Source organism: Eleutherodactylus coqui, chromosome 13, assembly GCF_035609145.1.
Source record: "Eleutherodactylus coqui strain aEleCoq1 chromosome 13, aEleCoq1.hap1, whole genome shotgun sequence".
Classification (NCBI taxonomy): domain Eukaryota; kingdom Metazoa; phylum Chordata; class Amphibia; order Anura; family Eleutherodactylidae; genus Eleutherodactylus; species Eleutherodactylus coqui.
The window spans coordinates 79,318,497-79,328,496 of NC_089849.1; the positions used below are offsets into that span (position 1 = coordinate 79,318,497).

The 10,000-nt window shown below is 41.0% G+C and overlaps 4 non-coding genes across 4 annotated transcripts; all 4 read left to right on the forward strand.

The window, feature by feature from the left end:
• The first annotated feature begins 580 nt into the window (after positions 1-580).
• Positions 581-662, forward strand: TRNAL-AAG (transfer RNA leucine (anticodon AAG)). Its single transcript has one exon. It is a non-coding gene; the product is annotated as a tRNA-Leu (tRNA).
• A 4,386-nt stretch (positions 663-5,048) lies between these two features.
• On the forward strand, positions 5,049-5,130 carry TRNAL-AAG (transfer RNA leucine (anticodon AAG)). Its single transcript has one exon. It is a non-coding gene; the product is annotated as a tRNA-Leu (tRNA).
• Positions 5,131-6,165: 1,035 nt separating this feature from the next.
• Positions 6,166-6,247, forward strand: TRNAL-AAG (transfer RNA leucine (anticodon AAG)). Its single transcript has one exon. It is a non-coding gene; the product is annotated as a tRNA-Leu (tRNA).
• Positions 6,248-8,957: 2,710 nt separating this feature from the next.
• TRNAL-AAG (transfer RNA leucine (anticodon AAG)) lies at positions 8,958-9,039 on the forward strand. The gene has a single exon. It is a non-coding gene; the product is annotated as a tRNA-Leu (tRNA).
• The last annotated feature ends 961 nt before the right edge of the window (positions 9,040-10,000 follow it).

The window sequence follows — 10,000 nt, forward strand, 5'->3', positions numbered from 1 at the left end:
CAAAATTATCCACTTTTTCATGGTAGCATGGCCGAGCGGTCTAAGGCGCTGGATTAAGGCTCCAGTCTCTTTGGAGGCGTGGGTTTGAATCCCACTGCTGCCAGTTTTCAATTTTGAAAGCTCTCAAGTTGCTTTCTGAACATTTTAGTGGTCAGAAGAACTTGCTTTTGATGATGCTCAGAAATGGACTTTTTGGCCTTTTCTGAAACCGAACAAACTCTATAAGAAAAGGCTTTTGATGATATTCCCAAGATGTTATGGCACAGATTAAGCTACCCTGATGCGCTAGCTAAGTAGACATTAGGCGCACTCCACGATCTTGCACTTCAAAGCCTTCAATAGCCTAGAAACATCTGAAAAAGCAGTAGTGCGGTAATACTGTTGAACTCACTTGCGTTTGCTTCCTTTCTAACTGGAGGAATGCATTTTCAGCCTTCTGCTGCCATCATTAAATATTCAGCTCGAATGCAGCAACAATTCTTCTTTTTAAATCAAATTCTGGAAAAGGATTTCTTGCCAGGAGAAATGTTCTTTATGAAATCTCTTGGACATTTTGATCCAAAATTATCCACTTTTTCATGGTAGCATGGCCGAGCGGTCTAAGGCGCTGGATTAAGGCTCCAGTCTCTTTGGAGGCGTGGGTTCGAATCCCACTGCTGCCAGTTTTCAATTTTGAAAGCTCTCAAGTTGCTTTCTGAACATTTTAGTGGTCAGAAGAACTTGCTTTTGAGGATGCTCAGAAATGGACTTTTTGGCCTTTTCTGAAACCGAACAAACTCTATAAGAAAAGGCTTTTGATGATATTCCCAAGATGTTATGGCACAGATTAAGCTACCCCGATGCGCTAGCTAAGTAGACATTAGGCGCACTCCACGATCTTGCACTTCAAAGCCTTCAATAGCCTAGAAACATCTGAAAAAGCAGTAGTGCGGTAATACTGTTGAACTCACTTGCGTTTGCTTCCTTTCTAACTGGAGGAATGCATTTTCAGCCTTCTGCTGCCATCATTAAATATTCAGCTCGAATGCAGCAACAATTCTTCTTTTTAAATCAAATTCTGGAAAAGGATTTCTTGCCAGGAGAAATGTTCTTTATGAAATCTCTTGGACATTTTGATCCAAAATTATCCACTTTTTCATGGTAGCATGGCCGAGCGGTCTAAGGCGCTGGATTAGGCTCCAGTCTCTTTGGAGGCGTGGGTTCGAATCCCACTGCTGCCAGTTTTCAATTTTGAAAGCTCTCAAGTTGCTTTCTGAACATTTTAGTGGTCAGAAGAACTTGCTTTTGATGATGCTCAGAAATGGACATTTTGGCCTTTTCTGAAACCGAACAAACTCTATAAGAAAAGGCTTTTGATGATATTCCCAAGATGTTATGGCACAGATTAAGCTACCCTGATGCGCTAGCTAAGTAGACATTAGGCGCACTCCACGATCTTGCACTTCAAAGCCTTCAATAGCCTAGAAACATCTGAAAAGGCAGTAGTGCGGTAATACTGTTGAACTCACTTGCGTTTGCTTCCTTTCTAACTGGAGGAATGCATTTTCAGCCTTCTGCTGCCATCATTAAATATTCAGCTCGAATGCAGCAACAATTCTTCTTTTTAAATCAAATTCTGGAAAAGGATTTCTTGCCAGGAGAAATGTTCTTTATGAAATCTCTTGGACATTTTGATCCAAAATTATCCACTTTTTCATGGTAGCATGGCCGAGCGGTCTAAGGCGCTGGATTAAGGCTCCAGTCTCTTTGGAGGCGTGGGTTTGAATCCCACTGCTGCCAGTTTTCAATTTTGAAAGCTCTCAAGTTGCTTTCTGAACATTTTAGTGGTCAGAAGAACTTGCTTTTGATGATGCTCAGAAATGGACTTTTTGGCCTTTTCTGAAACCGAACAAACTCTATAAGAAAAGGCTTTTGATGATATTCCCAAGATGTTATGGCACAGATTAAGCTACCCCGATGCGCTAGCTAAGTAGACATTAGGCGCACTCCACGATCTTGCACTTCAAAGCCTTCAATAGCCTAGAAACATCTGAAAAAGCAGTAGTGCGGTAATACTGTTGAACTCACTTGCGTTTGCTTCCTTTCTAACTGGAGGAATGCATTTTCAGCCTTCTGCTGCCATCATTAAATATTCAGCTCGAATGCAGCAATTCTTCTTTTTAAATCAAATTCTGGAAAAGGATTTCTTGCCAGGAGAAATGTTCTTTATGAAATCTCTTGGACATTTTGATCCAAAATTATCCACTTTTTCATGGTAGCATGGCCGAGCGGTCTAAGGCGCTGGATTAAGGCTCCAGTCTCTTTGGAGGCATGGGTTCGAATCCCACTGCTGCCAGTTTTCAATTTTGAAAGCTCTCAAGTTGCTTTCTGAACATTTTAGTGGTCAGAAGAACTTGCTTTTGATGATGCTCAGAAATGGACTTTTTGGCCTTTTCTGAAACCGAACAAACTCTATAAGAAAAGGCTTTTGATGATATTCCCAAGATGTTATGGCACAGATTAAGCTACCCCGATGCGCTAGCTAAGTAGACATTAGGCGCACTCCACGATCTTGCACTTCAAAGCCTTCAATAGCCTAGAAACATCTGAAAAAGCAGTAGTGCGGTAATACTGTTGAACTCACTTGTGTTTGCTTCCTTTCTAACTGGAGGAATGCATTTTCAGCCTTCTGCTGCCATCATTAAATATTCAGCTCGAATGCAGCAACAATTCTTCTTTTTAAATCAAATTCTGGAAAAGGATTTCTTGCCAGGAGAAATGTTCTTTATGAAATCTCTTGGACATTTTGATCCAAAATTATCCACTTTTTCATGGTAGCATGGCCGAGCAGTCTAAGGCGCTGGCTTAAGGCTCCAGTCTCTTTGGAGGTGTGGGTTCGAATCCCACTGCTGCCAGTTTTCAATTTTGAAAGCTCTCAAGTTGCTTTCTGAACATTTTAGTGGTCAGAAGAACTTGCTTTTGATGATGCTCAGAAATGGACTTTTTGGCCTTTTCTGAAACCGAACAAACTCTATAAGAAAAGGCTTTTGATGATATTCCCAAGATGTTATGGCACAGATTAAGCTACCCTGATGCGCTAGCTAAGTAGACATTAGGCGCACTCCACGATCTTGCACTTCAAAGTCTTCAATAGCCTAGAAACATCTGAAAAAGCAGTAGTGCGGTAATACTGTTGAACTCACTTGCGTTTGCTTCCTTTCTAACTGGAGGAATGCATTTTCAGCCTTCTGCTGCCATCATTAAATATTCAGCTCGAATGCAGCAACAATTCTTCTTTTTAAATCAAATTCTGGAAAAGGATTTCTTGCCAGGAGAAATGTTCTTTATGAAATCTCTTGGACATTTTGATCCAAAATTATCCACTTTTTCATGGTAGCATGGCCGAGCAGTCTAAGGCGCTGGCTTAAGGCTCCAGTCTCTTTGGAGGTGTGGGTTCGAATCCCACTGCTGCCAGTTTTCAATTTTGAAAGCTCTCAAGTTGCTTTCTGAACATTTTAGTGGTCAGAAGAACTTGCTTTTGATGATGCTCAGAAATGGACTTTTTGGCCTTTTCTGAAACCGAACAAACTCTATAAGAAAAGGCTTTTGATGATATTCCCAAGATGTTATGGCACAGATTAAGCTACCCTGATGCGCTAGCTAAGTAGACATTAGGCGCACTCCACGATCTTGCACTTTAAAGTCTTCAATAGCCTAGAAACATCTGAAAAAGCAGTAGTGCGGTAATACTGTTGAACTCACTTGCGTTTGCTTCCTTTCTAACTGGAGGAATGCATTTTCAGCCTTCTGCTGCCATCATTAAATATTCAGCTCGAATGCAGCAACAATTCTTCTTTTTAAATCAAATTCTGGAAAAGGATTTCTTGCCAGGAGAAATGTTCTTTATGAAATCTCTTGGACATTTTGATCCAAAATTATCCACTTTTTCATGGTAGCATGGCCGAGCAGTCTAAGGCGCTGGATTAAGGCTCCAGTCTCTTTGGAGGTGTGGGTTCGAATCCCACTGCTGCCAGTTTTCAATTTTGAAAGCTCTCAAGTTGCTTTCTGAACATTTTAGTGGTCAGAAGAACTTGCTTTTGATGATGCTCAGAAATGGACTTTTTGGCCTTTTCTGAAACCGAACAAACTCTATAAGAAAAGGCTTTTGATGATATTCCCAAGATGTTATGGCACAGATTAAGCTACCCTGATGCGCTAGCTAAGTAGACATTAGGCGCACTCCACGATCTTGCACTTCAAAGCCTTCAATAGCCTAGAAACATCTGAAAAAGCAGTAGTGCGGTAATACTGTTGAACTCACTTGCGTTTGCTTCCTTTCTAACTGGAGGAATGCATTTTCAGCCTTCTGCTGCCATCATTACATATTCAGCTCGAATGCAGCAACAATTCTTCTTTTTAAATCAAATTCTGGAAAAGGATTTCTTGCCAGGAGAAATGTTCTTTATGAAATCTCTTGGACATTTTGATCCAAAATTATCCACTTTTTCATGGTAGCATGGCCGAGCGGTCTAAGGCGCTGGATTAAGGCTCCAGTCTCTTTGGAGACGTGGGTTCGTATCCCACTGCTGCCAGTTTTCAATTTTGAAAGCTCTCAAGTTGCTTTCTGAACATTTTAGTGGTCAGAAGAACTTGCTTTTGAGGATGCTCAGAAATGGACTTTTTGGCCTTTTCTGAAACCGAACAAACTCTATAAGAAAAGGCTTTTGATGATATTCCCAAGATGTTATGGCACAGATTAAGCTACCCTGATGCGCTAGCTAAGTAGACATTAGGCGCACTCCACGATCTTGCACTTCAAAGCCTTCAATAGCCTAGAAACATCTGAAAAAGCAGTAGTGCGGTAATACTGTTGAACTCACTTGCGTTTGCTTCCTTTCTAACTGGAGGAATGCATTTTCAGCCTTCTGCTGCCATCATTAAATATTCAGCTCGAATGCAGCAACAATTCTTCTTTTTAAATCAAATTCTGGAAAAGGATTTCTTGCCAGGAGAAATGTTCTTTATGAAATCTCTTGGACATTTTGATCCAAAATTATCCACTTTTTCATGGTAGCATGGCCGAGCGGTCTAAGGCGCTGGATTAAGGCTCCAGTCTCTTTGGAGGCGTGGGTTCGAATCCCACTGCTGCCAGTTTTCAATTTTGAAAGCTCTCAAGTTGCTTTCTGAACATTTTAGTGGTCAGAAGAACTTGCTTTTGAGGATGCTCAGAAATGGACTTTTTGGCCTTTTCTGAAACCGAACAAACTCTATAAGAAAAGGCTTTTGATGATATTCCCAAGATGTTATGGCACAGATTAAGCTACCCCGATGCGCTAGCTAAGTAGACATTAGGCGCACTCCACGATCTTGCACTTCAAAGCCTTCAATAGCCTAGAAACATCTGAAAAAGCAGTAGTGCGGTAATACTGTTGAACTCACTTGCGTTTGCTTCCTTTCTAACTGGAGGAATGCATTTTCAGCCTTCTGCTGCCATCATTAAATATTCAGCTCGAATGCAGCAACAATTCTTCTTTTTAAATCAAATTCTGGAAAAGGATTTCTTGCCAGGAGAAATGTTCTTTATGAAATCTCTTGGACATTTTGATCCAAAATTATCCACTTTTTCATGGTAGCATGGCCGAGCGGTCTAAGGCGCTGGATTAGGCTCCAGTCTCTTTGGAGGCGTGGGTTCGAATCCCACTGCTGCCAGTTTTCAATTTTGAAAGCTCTCAAGTTGCTTTCTGAACATTTTAGTGGTCAGAAGAACTTGCTTTTGATGATGCTCAGAAATGGACATTTTGGCCTTTTCTGAAACCGAACAAACTCTATAAGAAAAGGCTTTTGATGATATTCCCAAGATGTTATGGCACAGATTAAGCTACCCTGATGCGCTAGCTAAGTAGACATTAGGCGCACTCCACGATCTTGCACTTCAAAGCCTTCAATAGCCTAGAAACATCTGAAAAGGCAGTAGTGCGGTAATACTGTTGAACTCACTTGCGTTTGCTTCCTTTCTAACTGGAGGAATGCATTTTCAGCCTTCTGCTGCCATCATTAAATATTCAGCTCGAATGCAGCAACAATTCTTCTTTTTAAATCAAATTCTGGAAAAGGATTTCTTGCCAGGAGAAATGTTCTTTATGAAATCTCTTGGACATTTTGATCCAAAATTATCCACTTTTTCATGGTAGCATGGCCGAGCGGTCTAAGGCGCTGGATTAAGGCTCCAGTCTCTTTGGAGGCGTGGGTTCGAATCCCACTGCTGCCAGTTTTCAATTTTGAAAGCTCTCAAGTTGCTTTCTGAACATTTTAGTGGTCAGAAGAACTTGCTTTTGAGGATGCTCAGAAATGGACTTTTTGGCCTTTTCTGAAACCGAACAAACTCTATAAGAAAAGGCTTTTGATGATATTCCCAAGATGTTATGGCACAGATTAAGCTACCCCGATGCGCTAGCTAAGTAGACATTAGGCGCACTCCACGATCTTGCACTTCAAAGCCTTCAATAGCCTAGAAACATCTGAAAAAGCAGTAGTGCGGTAATACTGTTGAACTCACTTGCGTTTGCTTCCTTTCTAACTGGAGGAATGCATTTTCAGCCTTCTGCTGCCATCATTAAATATTCAGCTCGAATGCAGCAACAATTCTTCTTTTTAAATCAAATTCTGGAAAAGGATTTCTTGCCAGGAGAAATGTTCTTTATGAAATCTCTTGGACATTTTGATCCAAAATTATCCACTTTTTCATGGTAGCATGGCCGAGCGGTCTAAGGCGCTGGATTAAGGCTCCAGTCTCTTTGGAGGTGTGGGTTCGAATCCCACTGCTGCCAGTTTTCAATTTTGAAAGCTCTCAAGTTGCTTTCTGAACATTTTAGTGGTCAGAAGAACTTGCTTTTGATGATGCTCAGAAATGGACTTTTTGGCCTTTTCTGAAACCGAACAAACTCTATAAGAAAAGGCTTTTGATGATATTCCCAAGATGTTATGGCACAGATTAAGCTACCCCGATGCGCTAGCTAAGTAGACATTAGGCGCACTCCACGATCTTGCACTTCAAAGCCTTCAATAGCCTAGAAACATCTGAAAAAGCAGTAGTGCGGTAATACTGTTGAACTCACTTGCGTTTGCTTCCTTTCTAACTGGAGGAATGCATTTTCAGCCTTCTGCTGCCATCATTAAATATTCAGCTCGAATGCAGCAATTCTTCTTTTTAAATCAAATTCTGGAAAAGTATTTCTTGCCAGGAGAAATGTTCTTTATGAAATCTCTTGGACATTTTGATCCAAAATTATCCACTTTTTCATGGTAGCATGGCCGAGCGGTCTAAGGCGCTGGATTAAGGCTCCAGTCTCTTTGGAGGCATGGGTTCGAATCCCACTGCTGCCAGTTTTCAATTTTGAAAGCTCTCAAGTTGCTTTCTGAACATTTTAGTGGTCAGAAGAACTTGCTTTTGATGATGCTCAGAAATGGACTTTTTGGCCTTTTCTGAAACCGAACAAACTCTATAAGAAAAGGCTTTTGATGATATTCCCAAGATGTTATGGCACAGATTAAGCTACCCCGATGCGCTAGCTAAGTAGACATTAGGCGCACTCCACGATCTTGCACTTCAAAGCCTTCAATAGCCTAGAAACATCTGAAAAAGCAGTAGTGCGGTAATACTGTTGAACTCACTTGTGTTTGCTTCCTTTCTAACTGGAGGAATGCATTTTCAGCCTTCTGCTGCCATCATTAAATATTCAGCTCGAATGCAGCAACAATTCTTCTTTTTAAATCAAATTCTGGAAAAGGATTTCTTGCCAGGAGAAATGTTCTTTATGAAATCTCTTGGACATTTTGATCCAAAATTATCCACTTTTTCATGGTAGCATGGCCGAGCAGTCTAAGGCGCTGGCTTAAGGCTCCAGTCTCTTTGGAGGTGTGGGTTCGAATCCCACTGCTGCCAGTTTTCAATTTTGAAAGCTCTCAAGTTGCTTTCTGAACATTTTAGTGGTCAGAAGAACTTGCTTTTGATGATGCTCAGAAATGGACTTTTTGGCCTTTTCTGAAACCGAACAAACTGTATAAGAAAAGGCTTTTGATGATATTCCCAAGATGTTATGGCACAGATTAAGCTACCCTGATGCGCTAGCTAAGTAGACATTAGGCGCACTCCACGATCTTGCACTTCAAAGTCTTCAATAGCCTAGAAACATCTGAAAAAGCAGTAGTGCGGTAATACTGTTGAACTCACTTGCGTTTGCTTCCTTTCTAACTGGAGGAATGCATTTTCAGCCTTCTGCTGCCATCATTAAATATTCAGCTCGAATGCAGCAACAATTCTTCTTTTTAAATCAAATTCTGGAAAAGGATTTCTTGCCAGGAGAAATGTTCTTTATGAAATCTCTTGGACATTTTGATCCAAAATTATCCACTTTTTCATGGTAGCAAGGCCGAGCAGTCTAAGGCGCTGGATTAAGGCTCCAGTCTCTTTGGAGGTGTGGGTTCGAATCCCACTGCTGCCAGTTTTCAATTTTGAAAGCTCTCAAGTTGCTTTCTGAACATTTTAGTGGTCAGAAGAACTTGCTTTTGATGATGCTCAGAAATGGACTTTTTGGCCTTTTCTGAAACCGAACAAACTGTATAAGAAAAGGCTTTTGATGATATTCCCAAGATGTTATGGCACAGATTAAGCTACCCTGATGCGCTAGCTAAGTAGACATTAGGCGCACTCCACGATCTTGCACTTCAAAGCCTTCAATAGCCTAGAAACATCTGAAAAAGCAGTAGTGCGGTAATACTGTTGAACTCACTTGCGTTTGCTTCCTTTCTAACTGGAGGAATGCATTTTCAGCCTTCTGCTGCCATCATTACATATTCAGCTCGAATGCAGCAACAATTCTTCTTTTTAAATCAAATTCTGGAAAAGGATTTCTTGCCAGGAGAAATGTTCTTTATGAAATCTCTTGGACATTTTGATCCAAAATTATCCACTTTTTCATGGTAGCATGGCCGAGCGGTCTAAGGCGCTGGATTAAGGCTCCAGTCTCTTTGGAGGCGTGGGTTCGAATCCCACTGCTGCCAGTTTTCAATTTTGAAAGCTCTCAAGTTGCTTTCTGAACATTTTAGTGGTCAGAAGAACTTGCTTTTGATGATGCTCAGAAATGGACTTTTTGGCCTTTTCTGAAACCGAACAAACTCTATAAGAAAAGGCTTTTGATGATATTCCCAAGATGTTATGGCACAGATTAAGCTACCCTGATGCGCTAGCTAAGTAGACATTAGGCGCACTCCACGATCTTGCACTTCAAAGCCTTCAATAGCCTAGAAACATCTGAAAAAGCAGTAGTGCGGTAATACTGTTGAACTCACTTGCGTTTGCTTCCTTTCTAACTGGAGGAATGCATTTTCAGCCTTCTGCTGCCATCATTAAATATTCAGCTCGAATGCAGCAATTCTTCTTTTTAAATCAAATTCTGGAAAAGGATTTCTTGCCAGGAGAAATGTTCTTTATGAAATCTCTTGGACATTTTGATCCAAAATTATCCACTTTTTCATGGTAGCATGGCCGAGCGGTCTAAGGCGCTGGATTAAGGCTCCAGTCTCTTTGGAGGCATGGGTTCGAATCCCACTGCTGCCAGTTTTCAATTTTGAAAGCTCTCAAGTTGCTTTCTGAACATTTTAGTGGTCAGAAGAACTTGCTTTTGATGATGCTCAGAAATGGACTTTTTGGCCTTTTCTGAAACCGAACAAACTCTATAAGAAAAGGCTTTTGATGATATTCCCAAGATGTTATGGCACAGATTAAGCTACCCCGATGCGCTAGCTAAGTAGACATTAGGCGCACTCCACGATCTTGCACTTCAAAGCCTTCAATAGCCTAGAAACATCTGAAAAAGCAGTAGTGCGGTAATACTGTTGAACTCACTTGTGTTTGCTTCCTTTCTAACTGGAGGAATGCATTTTCAGCCTTCTGCTGCCATCATTAAATATTCAGCTCGAATGCAGCAACAATTCTTCTTTTTAAATCAAATTCTGGAAAAGG